Below are 15,845 nucleotides of genomic sequence, written 5' to 3' on the forward strand. Positions count from 1 at the left end.
CATTTGGACCAACATGACAATGCCCCGAACTTCTTGATTGGACAGGTACGTGAATTTTCGCAAGACCTCACGACCCTCCAACAGTAACATGCGGCCTTTCAAACACAAAGACCATCTGCAGCTACACCTGCCACGCCCGCCGCACCTCCTCCCCATGTCGTTAAAGAACCGTACGTGCCCACGCCTGCCCCTTATGATGATTTAGGAGCTTGCCGTCCTTTTCTAGTCCAGTGTTCTCTAGTCTTCAGTCAGTAGCCACTGTCATGTTTCCGACCACACTAAGATTGCTTACCTCATAGGCTGCCTCCGCGGCGCGGCTCTCGCATGGGCCACTGCTGAGTGGGACAAACAGTCCCCTGCTTGCACTTCCTTTTCCACCTTTACCCAGGAAATGAAGGTCTTTACCACCCGGTCCGTGGGAGGGAGGCTGCAAGACGTCTCATGTCGCTACGACAGGGTGCTCGTTGCGTGGCAGAGTTCTCCCTTTCAGGACTCGCTGCTGAGATCAACTTTAACCATGAGGCACTCCAGGAAGTCTTCCGGGCAGCATTAAACGAAAACATCAAGGATGAATTGGCCTCGAGTGATGATCCAAGCTGTCTTGACTCGCTCGTTGACTTGGCCATAAGGCTGGATTGTCGCCTCCGGGAGCGCGAAAAAGAGTGCAATGCCAAACTGCAGACTCTGCCCATGCTCCCGCCCACTGCTGGGCCATCCCTGTCTGAACCATCTCCCATGCCACTGGCTCCAGCTTCCGCCTCCGGCCCGCCCCCAGACACTGGCAGTGTCCCTATGCAGCTGGGACGTGCTCGTCTGTCGGACTTGGAGAGGGCGCGCAGACATTCCTCTAACCTGTGCCTGTACTGTGGAGCCAACGGCCACTACATCGCTCAGTGCCCCTCCCGGCCAAAAGGACTGACTCGCCAGTAATGGGGAACGTATTGGTGAGTCCCGTTATGAGTTCCCCTGATTCTAATCGTTTTATGCTTTCTGCTACCCTCTGCTGGGCTAATCTGTCTTTGCCCGTGTCAGCCCTTGTAGACTCCGGAGCCGATGAGAACCTGATTGATCACCGTCTGGTAGAACAAATGGCCATAAACCTGCAAGCCTTGACCACTCCTTTGGATGCCACAGCCCTAAATGGTGCACTGATCTCCCATGTCAGACAACAAACGGTACCAGTTGTACTAAAGCTCTCGAGTAACCACCAAGAGGTAATCAGTCTACACGTGTTTGACTCTCGCCAAGTTCCCATAGTGTTGGGCATGCCATGGCTCAAGCAGCACAACCCACATATTGACTGGACTGTGCCCAACATCATTTCCTGGTGCAATTATTGCCATGAGAATTGCTTACTGTCTGCTGTTGTGCCACCCAGTGGCCAAAACGCACAAGAACTGCCCGACCTGTCCTGCGTCCCTCCCGAGTATCATGACCTTGCCCGGGTCTTCAGCAAACACCATGCTTCTTCTCTGCCCCTTCACCGACCATACGACTGCGCTATCGACCTCCAGCCCGGAGCGCCACTTCCACGAAGCCGGCTTTACAACATCTCATGGTCGGAGCGAGAAGCAGCAGATTCTTACATCAATGAATCACTGGCAGCAGGTATTATCTGGCCTTCCTCATCACCAGTGGGAGCTGGGTTTTTCTTTGTGGACAAAAAAAAGACAAGACGCTCCGCCCTTGTGTTGACTATCGTGGTCTGAATGACATCACCATAAAGAACAAATATCCCCTACCCCTGATGTACTCCACGTTCTCACCTCTTCATGGAGCCACAGGTTTTTTCATCAGACTACAGTTGTGCCGCAGCTCCTCTTACCGCCCTTACGTCCACAGTGGTGCCCTTCAAGTGGTCTGAGGAGGCTGACCTGGCCTTTAGCAAGCTCAAACATATGTTCACCACTGTTCCCGTGCTTGTCCATCCAGACCCACAGAGGCAGTTCATAGTTTAGGTGGATGCCTCAGAGGTGGGGGTTGGAGCAGTTTTGTCCCAGCAGTCTCTGGAGGACGGTAAGGTCCACCCGTGTGCTTTCTACTCCTGCAGGCTCTCTCCGGCAGAGAGGAACTATGGGATCGGTGACGGGAACTCCTGGCGGTGAAGGCAGCATTGGAAGAATGGAGGCACCTCCTGGAAGGGGCCGAGCAGCCATTTGTTGTATGGACCGACCTAAAAAATCTGGAGTACATCCCCTCAGCCAAGAGACTAAGCTCACGTCAAGCCAGGTGGGCCTTGTTCTTTGATCGGTTCACTTCACCTTGTCTTTCCACCCAGGGTCCCAGAATACAAAGCCGGATGCCCTGTCCCGCCAGTTTGCAGCAGAGGGCACCAGATCAGATCCGGGCCCTATCCTGCCTCCCACCTGTTTCATTCGATCTGTCACGCCTGTTTGTCCCTGACCCTGTCTGCTCCCAGGTGCTACAGTGGGCCCACTCCTCGTGACTGACCTGCCACCCGGGAATCCGCAGGACATTGGCCTTCCTCCACCAACATTTTTGGTGGCCCACAATGGAGGAGGACACCTGCTCGTTCGTCTTGGCATGCACGGTATGTGCCCAGAACAAAACTTCCTCCAAGCCCAGCTCTGGCCTGCTCCACCCGCTTCCTATTCCCAAACACCCGTGGTCCCACATTGCCCTGGACTTTGTTACCGGACTTCCCCCGTCTAGAGGTAACACAGTAATCCTCACCATTGTTGACAGGTTTTCCAAAGCAGCCCACTTTCTTGCTCTTCCCAACTGCCAAAGAAACCGCTGACCAGTTAGTCCAACATGTTTTTCGCCTACATGGCATCCCTTCAGACATTGTTTCGGACAGGGGGCCCCAGTTCACTTCACAGGTCTGGAGGGCCTTTTGTGCTGCATTAGGCATCGGCGTGAGCCTCTCATCCGGTTACAATCCTCAAACTAATGGTCAATGTGACTGCACCAATCAGCAACTGGAGACAACCCTCCGCTGCATCACACAGTCCCATCCCGCTTCATGGAGCACTCGGCTCGCTTGGGTAGAGTATGCCCATAATTCCCTACCCAACGCCTCCTCAGGTATGTCCCCTTTTCAGTGTTCTCTGGGCTACCAACCACCACTGTTTCCTTCCCAGGTCAGTGACCTCTCCGTTCCATCTGTGCAAAGCCACATGCGCCTATGCTCCAGGGTCTGGAGGAAAGCCCGCTCCGCCCTACTCCGGTCCTCTGCCAGAACGCAGGTACAAGCCAACAGTCGCCGCATTCCTGCTCCTACTTATGCCGTCGGCCAGAAGGTATGGCTCAGTATGAGAAACCTGCCGCTAAAGGCCGAATCAAGAAGCTGTTTCATCGGCCCCTTTGAGATTGAGGCTGTGATCAACCCCTGTGCTGTGCGTCTCAAGATCCCGACCTCTCTTCGTGTACACCCAACTTTTCATGTCTCAGATAAAACCTGTTTCATCTAGCCCTCTGTCCCCTGCTGTGCTGCCACCGCCCGCTCCTCATGATTGGACATCCCGCCTACACTGTACACCGCCTTCTGGACGTTCGCCGCCGCAGTCGCGGCCTCCAGTACTTGGTAGACTGGGAGGGTTACGGACCGGAAGAACGCAGCTGGATCCCTGCTAGCCAGGTCGCTGATCCGTGACTTCCATCGTGTCCATCCTGGTCGCCTGGGCCGTGCTGCACCTGGTGGTGCTCGTAGGGGAGGGGGTACTGTCGTGTGTGTGTGTCTTCCTTCCAGGTGTGGTGCATTGGAGTCAAGCAGCAGGTGTGTCCAACTCCGCCAGATCGTCAAAACTCCTGAACTAGTTTGTACATCCAGCTAGACCTTGAAACGTGAAATCAACTCTTACTTACCTTTCCTCACTCGCATTTCCGTCCTCCTTTTCAGCCTGTCGTCCTGACCTTGACACAGGCCGCGCCAACCAGAACCAGCACCCAACGGTTGTAACGTCTTTCTGGCCGTCCACTGTTGTAATAAAACTTTGCCAACTCATTCATTCTGTTTTTCTGCATTTGGGTCCCTGCACCGGAACCGTGACACAAACAGTGTTTAGGTCTATTTATTTTGTTAATGTTTAATATGTCTGCACCGGAACCGTGACACAAACAGTGTTTAGGTCTATTTATTTTGTTAATGTTTAATATGTCTGCACCTCACCTATACAGACTTGTACATTTATTTTGTAGATTTAAGTTTTTTGTTTTTGTTTTTTTTTTTAACGTCTATGTAGTAGGCTATAGTCAAAAAACAAACATTCTGTAGTAAGTTAATGTATGCTACTATATTTTACATGTTTCATTTAAAAGAAAATTTCAAAAACAAGTCGGCCTACAAGGTCCATTTTAGTTAATTCTCACTGTAAACCGTGGGATGCTGGTTTACTCCAGAAACATGCATACTGTCAATGTGTATGTTGAGGAGCTGTTGTATCAAAAACAGTACCGGTACCCTTCCCAAGAAATTAGGATTTGTAGTGAGTATAACATAATTAACCCACGGAACCTTGGGACGAAGGAGGAGTTGGATGGGATGAAAGGATAAAAGAACAAAATGTTGGTAGGTCTGTGAGCCTCGTGCAGAGTGAGTGGTTGTTGCTGTTAAACGCTGAGAAGCTGATGTCAATAAATCGCCGGTCTTTGGCTCCGGACTTCAACACTCTGCCTCCGACTCCCGTCACTGCTCGCTACATTGGTGACCCCGACATCCGCCTCGATGTTTCCGAGGCTGAGAATTTGATCGAATTGAGCGACATGGCGAACTCCGCTGGTCTTAAGTTACCGGAGTTTTGGGAGTCGGCCGCGGCAACGTGGTTTGTACAAGCTGAAGCTCAGTTTGCCATCCGGGGAATTACGGACGATTCCACGCGCTACTACCACGTCGTGGCCGCGCTCGGGAGCTCCACGATGGCCAGAGCGGTGAGTTTTATCACCTCTCCCCCGGCACGGGATATGTACGCGGGGCTCAAAGCGTACCTCCTTAGGACCTTCGAGCTGTCACGACCGTAAAGGGCTCGCCGCCTTTTCGCCATCCAGGGCCTGGGGGACAGTTTTGCCGCCCCGTCATCCGGAGTTGGATTGTGGGTGAATTCTGGGGGGCTTGTGTAGTGAGTATAACATAATTCACCCACGGAACCTTGGGACGAAGGAGGAGTTGGATGGGATGAAAGGATAAAAGAACAAAATGTTGGTAGGTCTGTGAGCCTCGCGCAGAGTGAGTGGTTGTTGCTGTTAAACGCTGAGAAGTTGTCAATAAATCGCCGGTCTTTGGCTCCGGACTTCAACACTCTGCCTCCGACTCCCGTCACTGCTCGCTACAGGTTTTATATTTTAAGTCCTTTTATCCTTTGCACAACTTTTATAGATTTTATTTACTTACTGACTTCCCTTGCAATTGTTGGAGCAGAAAGTACCCACAAACCACGACAACATACCTATCACTGCAAATTCACATCCCCTCCCCACACTTTGGATCACCCAAGCATGTGTCTTTATAGCACCCCTAAACCGCTGAGCCTAAAATCACCTCTATTGATACCACTTGTACTTTGATACAAAAAAAATTAAAAAAAAATCCCCCCAAAAAACGACACAAATTTTTAAAGAGACATATATCACAGAGCTTTTTTTTTCTTTTTTTTTTCTTCAAATTGCATGAAATGTGTAGCAATTTCCTATTCTTCCTTGCTAAAGCTGCTGCCCTTATGACTGTACCCGGTTCATGGATGGATGGAAATGTTTTAGTTCCTGATTGTAAAACTTAACCCCATACATCTATTGGCCCACCCCCTTGTGGTTGATACTGATATCGGACACTAATTCATATGCTTTATCCCAGGAGGTGCCATGAATTTATTTTTTTTATTTTTTTTAGTTACAAAATTGTGCATCGGTGCGTAATGGAGAGTGAGATGACACATGCTTGACCAGGAAAAACAACTCCAGCATGCAACCTGCCTAAATGTTTGCAGATAATAACAAGGGCAACTGCTACTAAAATTCAATTTAGATTTATTTACCTGACTTCATATAAAAAATAAAAAAAATCTAATAAAAAAACCACAAAATAGTTGCACATGTTTGGAAATGATGAGAAAGTATGTTTGTAACAATTTTCAATTTACAGTATCAAGCATGCATAACATACGTAGATTCATCATTTTAAAACGTGTGGCAATATTGCACTATTACACAGGGAGTGAGCTCACTTTTTACCCACTAGTGAGCTTTTAAAATGAATAATCAATTAAGACTACAGTAGACTGAATTTTTTTCTTTTTTTGTGCATACAAAATTTTGATGGAAAGCACTGATAGCGGGATATTCCCATTGATTCAATAATTTTTGGAGTTAAAAAACATGAAATACAATGTCATGCAATTGTAATGGCTGTCAATTATATGCGGATTTTCGCGATTCGCAGGCTGGCCTTGTCAGACGTGGAACCGATACGTGTTAATGATTGAGCTTTGTTTGACATACAGAGTGCCCGACAGAGCATCTGATCAGATAGGAGTGTTGAGTGTTTCAACTGTTTGTCAGTGGCGTTTCAGGTCAGCCATGGCGGTTAGTGCAGCGTTCCAGCCAGGAGACCCCATCACACCTCCACCTGAAAACAAACAAAACAAATGAGCAGATAACACTTTGTTAATTGTTTGAATATGACAGCAGTTACTTGCGTGTTCTAAGCAAACCTGGATGACTGCCACTGCCACAAAGATACAGGCCTTTAATTGGCGTACGGTAGACCGAGAGTGAGGGCAATGGTCGCGCTAGGTACAGCTGGTCCAGTGACATTGACCCATGAAAGATATTCTGTCAACCAGAGTTGAAAATTCTGTTTGCGTTGGCATGAAAATCAACAGTACTATATGTGCCTGGTGAGTACAGAAAACTAGCAAATGTGCTGACTCGACACAAACGCTCGTCGATTACATTACAGCATAATCCAATGACATTTAACGACATGGGCGTGTTTGAACAGTTGCTAGTGTCAAACAAATCACGAATGTTTACCCCTCCGGTGAGCCCAAAAATACTCTCCAGGTCAGGCGGAGTTAGGATGTCCCTGCCCACCACTGAATCTTTGAATCCAGGGGCATATTTCTCCACCCACTCGAATACCACATGAAACAAATACAGGTGTAAACTAGATTAAACTATAACAGATTTCAGTTCAAATATTCTTACAATGTTTGACAACAATGCTCATATATGTAGGGCGTTTTCCAAAATGACGTCGCCAACACCACAATAAATATTTCGAAATGTCTAACTTTTGACATAAAAAACAAATGAACATGGCACCCTTTTTCAAAATAAATGAACATCAAACTAATTTGATTAATATAATTTCATCAAACCTAGATAGTTAGTGAAGACAATGCATATGAAAGACACGATTTTTAATCTTGTTAAAACTATTTTGCCAGCATTTCTAACCATTATCTGCAAAGGCCTCTCTGTCCTGCTCAGTCCACTCTCTGCCCTCGATATGGAAGGGGGTGAAATGTGTGAACATTGACACCACATGACTGCCAGAGGGCGCCAATGTGCGGTCCACGGGATGGTCATCTCGATCATAGGCCTGAAGCACAAAACCCAAATAAATACTGGTAGATCAGATTGCGTGTCAGCTACTACAATGCGGTCAAATGTGATGTGTCATTTCAGAGTGCTGGTGAAATAATGAGACAGTTTGCCTGGTTGAGGGACGTCCATTCATGGCCTCCATGTAGGCTGCCTCCAGTATGTCCACACTCTCACAGTTGATGTGAATGGAGCATTGATGGTGAGGTCCTGGTTTATTGTCTGGTGTGGGAGCTGCGACAAAGTTTGGCAGCTTGTCCACTGCCACTATTAAAAACAATTGGGCGGAGGGGGGATTACACTTAAAACAATGTGTGACTTATCCATGAAATTTCTGTTTTGATTGTAAAGTGTGACTTTTAAAGTTAATTTTACGAGGCCAAAGCTTGTTAGCTCGCAAGCTAGCTGGTTGCTATAGCGCCTCTTGTTGTCTTCCACGACAACCCAATGGGATATACTCCAGCCACTGGTTTTAAGCGAATAATATTTTTCACCGATAGTTATTTGTAGGTATAAGAAAGATACTGGACCAAGTTGAATTTGATTGACAGCTGATAGACAAGCATTGTCTATGCAATGATAGAGACCAATTTAAAGTCTCATTTTTATATGCTTGGTGATTCTTTTTAATCATCCAAATTTGGGAGGATTAACAACATTTCTTTATGTGGTGCGTCAAAGTTATAAAACATATTGTCACTTTACAAGGACTTTAATTTTACAATACATTCTACTGTATATATCGGCCTTATCATCATATTTGATATCCACAAATGACTTTAAATTCTAGATTTTAAATCAAGAAAATTATTTTGGTCTATAACTGGACTGAAAAATGTTAATGTAATGTTTATGAAATAGTTAGTTAGTAATTAATAGTTATATAATAGTTAATCCCCAAACACCCTGGTCAAATTTTAGGTTAAATTAATTTTTTGTAGAACGATAACATTTGATAAAGTGGCAAAAAAAAAAATTGAGTGTGAGAGTTTTTTTAACTATAATTTGTAGGTATTGAGATTGAATAAATGGAAATTCGATTTTTGTTTATGTTATACTGTATTTTAATGTCATGTTTATTTACAGTAATATATCAATACAGTAATTTTTAAGGGAAAATATTTTCTAAATAAATACGTATTTATTATAATCATACGCCTGATCACGCGTGGCATCCATTTCAATTAATGTTTCTGAATATGCTGTGTAAACAATGCTGCAATATTTATGCCAATATATACCATTACTGCACTTTTGACACGACGAGGAGAGGTAGGACTCAGACGCAGGATAAAGGTAGGCCACAAAGGCAACAGATTTATTGCCGGTCAGCAGCTGTCTCCTCTCACACTGAGAGGAGAAAGGGGTATCAAAAAGTGGAGAACTAAAAACGCTCCACTGGGGAGGAAAAAACAGGCAAAAGGTACAGGGGACAACAAAAGGCGCTCCGCTAGGGAGGAAACAAGGCTCAAGGCACAAGGGGTAACTAAGGGCGCTCCGCTGTGGAGGATAAGGCACAAAAACAAGGCAAAACAACAAGGCAACAGGAACAAGGACTCGAGGACTGTGGGACGCTTCCATGCACTAACTGTGACACTTCGGCACTGAGGGTAGAATGTGGGTGGCTTTTATTGTCAGTCTGATTGGTGGCAGGTGTTCGTAATCATGGGCGGGGACCGGTGATTATGGAGCGGCAGGAAGGGTAAGTGACCTGGAGTGATAGGAGAGTTAGGATTTTCACAATAATACAGGAAACATGGATAACAAAATAAAAGCATGGCCTGTCACGCAGGTGGCGGCGTGACAGTACCCCCCCCTCAATGGCCGGCTCCTGACGGCCATCCGACCCATAGAGTCCAAAAACAAGGGCAGGCGGAAGGGGGCACGGAGGTGGGAACACGGCCCACCCCTCCGTCCCAGACAAAAGGGCAGTCCAGGAGGGCGACCATGAAGCCAGACAAGGGGCCGTTCAGGATGTTCCCGATAGAAGAGTCCGCGGGCGGACTTGACGTGACTTGGCGAGGCGTAGCAGACGTGGCGTGGCAAGCTTGGCAGACTTGACGAGGCGTGGCAGGCTTGGCAAACGTGGCAGAATTGGCGTGACAGGCTTGGCAGACTTGGCGAGACGTGGCAGGCTTGGCTGGCTTGGCAGACGGGGCAGACTTGGCGTGGCAGACGGGGCAGACTTGGCGTGGCAGACGGGGCAGACATGACGAGGCGTGGCAGGCTTGGCAGACTTGACGAGGCGTGGCAGGCTTGGCGTGGCAGGACAGGCTGGGCCGACCTGGCGTGGTGTGGTAGACTTTGGCGTGGACGGCTTTGGCGTGGACGGCTTTGGCGTGGACGGCTTTGGCGTGGACGGCTTTGGCGTGGACGGCTTTGGCTTGGTCGGCTTTGGCTTGGTCGGCTTTGGCTTGGTCGGCTTTGGCTTGGTCGGCTTTGGCTTGGTCGGCTTTGGCTTGGTCGGCTTTGGCTTGGTCGGCTTTGGCTTGGTCGGCTTTGGCTTGGTCGGCGTGATGCAGAGACTTGGAGTGACCTGATGCAGAGACTTGGCGTGACATGATGCAGAGACTTGGTGTGGCTCAGGGTCTTGGAGATGCGCCCGGCGAGACTCGGGGGCTTGAGGCGGTGACTGGCGAGGTTCAGGAGCGAGAGACTCAAGGGTGACCAGGTTGACTGCGGCTGAGGATGCACTGGTCGCTGATTGGTCCAAAACGTGATCCCTACAATCTTTTCCCCAATCCAGTATATTCCCGGAGTTCCAGTCAATTCGGGGGTTGTGTTGACGTAGCCAAGGATATCCCAGTACCAAAGTGGGAGACGAAGCTTGGATTACGTGGAAACGGAGATTCTCAACATGTTGTCCAATTTGTACTTCCAGGGGTTCGGTGATGTGGGTGATGTTGAAGAGCTCCTTGCCATTCAGGGCTCTGGCCTGGATGATCCGGGGAAGGGGTTCGGTGGTGGCTCGTACTTGCTCAACGAGGCCCCAGTCCATGAGGCTCTCGTCGGAACCGGAGTCGATGAGTGCTGGCATGTCAATGGTCATAGCATGGTGGCGTATCTGGGCTTGCGTGATTCGTTGTGTCTTAACAGGTCGGGGTGACGGGAAACTCACCGGTGAACCTCTTTTCACGGTGCAAGTTCCCACCAGATGACCAAGTTCACCACAGTAGAAGCAGCGACCTTCTTGGCGGCGACGCTGTCGCTCCTCTGTGGTTAACTGGGCCCGACCAAGCTGCATGGGTTCCTCCTCGACGTTCCGCACTTCCCTTGGCGCAGGTCGGGGAGGCAAGATGAGCTGTGGCATTTCAATTTCCATTGGCGATGACAAGGGGGTTGGTTCTACCCTTCTATGGTGCCCGCTGGACTTGGTCAACTCCCGTCGACGTTGATCAGCCCGGATCGCTAGGGAGATCAGAGCATCCAAGTCGGTGGGAAGGTCCACGGGTATCAGGAGTTCTTGGATGGCGGGTGAGAGTCCTTTCAGAAAATGGTCCTGTAATGCTGTGGAATTCCAGCCACTGTTTGTGGCCAAGGTGCGAAAACGGATTGCGTAATCGTTGACGGGTGCTTTGTCTTGTTGGAGCCGGCTCAATGCTCGTGCCTTCTCTCGGTCATTGTTGTCGGGATCAAAGACCTGGCGCAAGGCGGCTTGAAAATCCTGTACATTCTGGCAGACCGAGGAGCCCCTGGCCCATTCCGCGGTTGCCCAGGTCTTAGCTCGTCCAGTCAGGTGGGACACCATGAAGGCTACCCGGGACCGAGCTGTGGAAAATGCCTGTGGTGAGTGTTCAAAATGGATGTCACACTCCGTGAGAAAGGTCTGACATTGTCCAGGTTCACCGGAGTATCGTTCTGGGGAGGCCAGTCTCAATCCTACCCCGGTGAATGACGTGGTCGGGACAGAGAGTTCGGGGAGGGGTAGCTGTCCGGTGGGGGCTGGAGCCCGACGCCGCGATTGGCTCACCAGTTCGTGGACCTGGCTCGACAGCTCCTTCAGCTCCGAAATCACGGCTTGCTGAATCTTTTCCTGGTTGGCAAGCCGGACCTCTAGGCTCTGCAGCGCAGCCTCGACCTTTCCTGCTGGGTCCATGCTGGCCGAAGTGTACTGACACGACGAGGAGAGGTAGGACTCAGACGCAGGATAAAGGTAGGCCACAAAGGCAACAGATTTATTGCCGGTCAGCAGCTGTCTCCTCTCACACTGAGAGGAGAAAGGGGTATCAAAAAGTGGAGAACTAAAAACGCTCCACTGGGGAGGAAAAAACAGGCAAAAGGTACAGGGGACAACAAAAGGCGCTCCGCTAGGGAGGAAACAAGGCTCAAGGCACAAGGGGTAACTAAGGGCGCTCCGCTGTGGAGGATAAGGCACAAAAACAAGGCAAAACAACAAGGCAACAGGAACAAGGACTCGAGGACTCGAGGACTCGAGGACTGTGGGACGCTTCCATGCACTAACTGTGACACTTCGGCACTGAGGGTAGAATGTGGGTGGCTTTTATTGTCAGTCTGATTGGTGGCAGGTGTTCGTAATCATGGGCGGGGACCGGTGATTATGGAGCGGCAGGAAGGGTAAGTGACCTGGAGTGATAGGAGAGTTAGGATTTTCACAATAATACAGGAAACATGGATAACAAAATAAAAGCATGGCCTGTCACGCAGGTGGCGGCGTGACAACTTTAAATGATTTTTTTTTTTTTTTTTTTCCGGTCCAATGGTTTTTTTTACATTTGCATAATAGGACCAAATATTTACCATTGATCTTACTAACAGGTGAGGTGTAGGACCAAATATTTACCATTGATCTTAGTAACAGGTGAGGTGTAATCAATCTGATCGACAGCTTTCAAGAATTCTGATGACAGGGCACCCTTGGAAAAAAAAAAACAGGAACATGGAAAAAATATATCTTATGCAGTCATCAGTATTGCTAATTGTTGATCCATTATTTTTACCTGTGGCGTGAGGTTTTGAAATGTGACATTAGAAGTAGCATTTGAAAGAACAATTGTACTCCGGATCTCTGTACCGTCCTTCAGCACCAATCCCTTGGCGGCACCATCTGAGCCCACAACAACATGCTCTACATCCTACAAGTCACACGTTGGATTTGATCAAAGAAAAGACCACTATTGGCAAAAGCAATTACACACTTGTGGCAGAGGCCTTCCTATAATTAAGCATTTACCCTTTCTGTGAAAATGTCTGCGCCGTAAGATCGGACGGCGCTGGCTAAAGCCCTAGACACGCCTCCCATGCCACCTTCAACGTAACCCCAGGCACCTTTCTCCTTCTCCAACTCTCCCATCACGTGATGTAAGAGCACATATCTACAAGTAAATGTCAAATCTGATTCCATTCATCCACTTCTAATACAGTGGGACCTCAAATGTGGAACACTCTGGGGCACTGGTAGAATTCTAAATTGATCTAATAAGCAAAAATAAAAAATAAAATAAATAAAACATAGCATCCGTTTTTAAAGCGCATGTCCTCCACTCCAAATGGTCCAACTTTTGGGGCATTTCCATTTCCTTAACATGTTGTCTCACCCACTACCAGGATTGCTGGGACTGGTCATAGCTCCAATCACACCGTCCATAGCCAGGGTTGCTTTCAGTGGCTCCGACTCGAACCAGCGATTAAGGATCTAACGGGAGAAAACACGAGCTGCGTTACAGCGCCACCTAGAGACAGCAGTAAATATTCAGCTGGCTAAATAAGACCAACAAACCTTCATGATTGGTGCTGTTATGATTTCGTAAAACTCTGGAATGTTACGGCCTAACTTCAACCCTGTATTTAAAAAAAAACAACAACAAAAAAACAGTATAAGGGGGACTCATTTCATTTTTATGACATCTATGTTTAAAGTGGAAGTCAACCTTAAACATTTCTTGACAATATGTTATGCTGTATGTGACCTCACAAGTCTAAACATGACATTCTGTTTAATATTATGTTTGTGGACTATGAGTTATGAAGCCAAATTCAGCCATTTTAATCTATCTCAGGTAACAACCAATCACAGCTCAGCTTCAGTAAACAAGTGAGCTGTGATTGGTTGTTGCCAGAGCCTGAGCAATGCTGATGTCATCTTCAGTCGACAACAAATGGCAAAATGGCCGCCCCCGGGCTCCGGTGCCGGTGCCGGCGTGGGTTCGCTTCCCTGCCTGGAAGACCATGTAAGTTTGTGCGCGTGTTTGTGTGAGTGAGTATTAAAAACAAAACAAAAACAAAAAAATGGCCGCCCCCTGAGATGGATAAAAACAGGTGGGTTTTGCTGCTTATTACGGAATATTAATCAGAATGCCATATTTAGACCAGTGTGGGGCTGCATAGAACATATTATTGTCAACAACAATAATAATAATAATAATAATAATAATAATAATAATAATAATAAGAAGAAGAAGAAGAAGAAGAAGAAGAAGAAGAAGAAGAAGAAGAAGAAGAAATGTGTTACCCACCACATTTGACAACAGGCTTCAGTGTTTTAGCCGCAGCCAGCCTCCTCCTCAATGATCCGGCTGTGGCACCTGGAATGTCAACAGGAGGGGCCTCGAGGAGTGGGTGGATAGCTCCAGCTCGCTTCTCAAGGTGCAAAACAAAGTCTGAAAAAGCCTGGTTGCAAAGACAATTCAAGTTGATTCATATGCAGCAGTTTATAAAACTAAGCAAGCATGCTTCACAATGCTTGAACCACCTTTGCATCTTTCTGGGAAAATTTGACAATCTCCTTCTGGTTCTCGGCGAGATCCGAGCCTAGCGTGAGGGATCTTGGCGGCCCACCCCTGACCCCTCCTCCAACATGGGTGTGAAAGCATGGGGATCCCTCATATGCACCTTCAGCCCATGTTTCTGAAAACACAAAATATACCGGGCAGTTCAAAAGCATATCACGTGATTTCTTAAACCTGATTGTTTACCTTCAGCTCCAAGTCTGTTATAATGTGCAGCCGTAATAAGCTGAGCAAATAGGAGCACCTGGAGAAGTGGAAACCTGCACGCAAAATACAAGTGGTATTATAATTGTTTAAATTGTTGCAGCCACTTTGTGATCACGTCTTTGCCACTAACACCAAAGTTTCTCCATAAATTTTAACATTTTCTGAGAACATCTAAGAAGATTGGAAAATGTACAACATATTAACTGATTAGTTACAAATGAAAAAATAATGAATAAAAACACAATTCAGTCTACTGGTATTTCCGTTATCCTCCCAATCTCAATCTCCGACATGGCAGACAAACTAGTGACCTGAATTTCTGTGATATTTCCATGTAATTTTACAAAATCCAGAACGCAGTCGAGAACCCGCTGCCCAGACTGAGGATGGAGGCATCTTATCTTACCGGGGAAGATCTCCTCTGTCACTGCTGCACCTCCCAGCACATGCCTGCGTTCCAGCACTGCGGTCTGTAAACCTCCCTTCTGCAGGTAGGCAGCCTTGTGTATACACAAACACACACAATAAACAAAACAAACCTTTGACCAACAATCAGAAGAGCCACAATGCTATAAAAGTGTTCAAGGAAAAATGTCTTGACTCACTGCCACCAGTCCATTGTGTCCTGCAGCGACATAAATAAAATCATTTCACAGGAACAAAGGTAGAAAATCAAATATCAATGCATAAAATTAAGCTGCACACGTTTCTCCCCCCCCAATCTAGTTAAATTCAGTCCAAAGTTTAAGAGGGCCACACTGGTCAAGCTGCAGCTTAACTTTGGAAAGCATTTACACAAAGTCACACATTAACCAATGAGCTTATTTTCCACAAGAAGACAAGTATTGCAAAATAACTAATTGTCTAGACATGACTAGACATTGCAGTAGAGTTAAATGAGACGTTGTATTAAATATTACAAAGCACAACTAAACTTTTTTTTTTTTTTTTTTAACAAAATTCGTCGGACCTCACCTCCGCCGATGACCATTGCATCATAGTGTGATTTGAAACCGATGTGCGTGTAGGCTCTGCATCTCGCCACAGAGCCCACGACGTTCGCGAGCCTCCGTGCACGATGAGTCCATACAGCAGCAGCAGCCATTGCGAGTCTGAAAGTCCCTCTTCCCGCCCCCAGTTTCGCCCACTGAAAAGAGTGAAAACAGGTCGGTGGTCACTTCAAGTTCAAAAACTCGCTATTCTGCTCGTTATAAAAAGTGATCACTCATTTTCATTTTCAGCACTAGAGTAAACCATAAAGCATAAACAATGCTGAATATAATGATAAAATATTTTAAAAATAAGTTCAGTTTCGTTTTTAAAGTTTTTGTT

General features: G+C 47.2%; 1 long non-coding RNA gene and 1 pseudogene across 3 annotated transcripts; one reads left to right on the top strand and one right to left on the bottom strand.

The window, feature by feature from the left end:
- Positions 1–379: 379 nt before the first annotated feature.
- On the top strand, positions 380–3,940 carry LOC144006451 (uncharacterized). Of its 2 annotated transcripts, XR_013279833.1 has the most exons (4): positions 380–944; positions 1,033–2,229; positions 2,420–3,739; positions 3,863–3,940. It is a non-coding gene; the product is annotated as an uncharacterized LOC144006451 (long non-coding RNA). The 2 variants fall into 2 exon arrangements; XR_013279832.1 differs by having other exon boundaries at positions 1,033–3,739.
- A 1,943-nt stretch (positions 3,941–5,883) lies between these two features.
- LOC144006466 (pyridine nucleotide-disulfide oxidoreductase domain-containing protein 2-like) lies at positions 5,884–15,611 on the bottom strand (annotated as a pseudogene). Its single transcript, XR_013279836.1, has 16 exons — positions 15,489–15,611; positions 15,119–15,138; positions 14,920–15,013; positions 14,493–14,566; positions 14,270–14,424; positions 14,034–14,187; positions 13,298–13,359; positions 13,116–13,213; positions 12,752–12,893; positions 12,519–12,653; positions 12,362–12,434; positions 7,674–7,827; positions 7,414–7,558; positions 6,988–7,086; positions 6,666–6,786; positions 5,884–6,580 (listed from the first exon to the last, which is right to left on the bottom strand). The product of XR_013279836.1 is annotated as a pyridine nucleotide-disulfide oxidoreductase domain-containing protein 2-like (transcript).
- Positions 15,612–15,845: the final 234 nt, after the last annotated feature.

This window comes from Festucalex cinctus, chromosome 18 (genome assembly GCF_051991245.1).
Source record: "Festucalex cinctus isolate MCC-2025b chromosome 18, RoL_Fcin_1.0, whole genome shotgun sequence".
Lineage (NCBI taxonomy): Eukaryota > Metazoa > Chordata > Actinopteri > Syngnathiformes > Syngnathidae > Festucalex > Festucalex cinctus.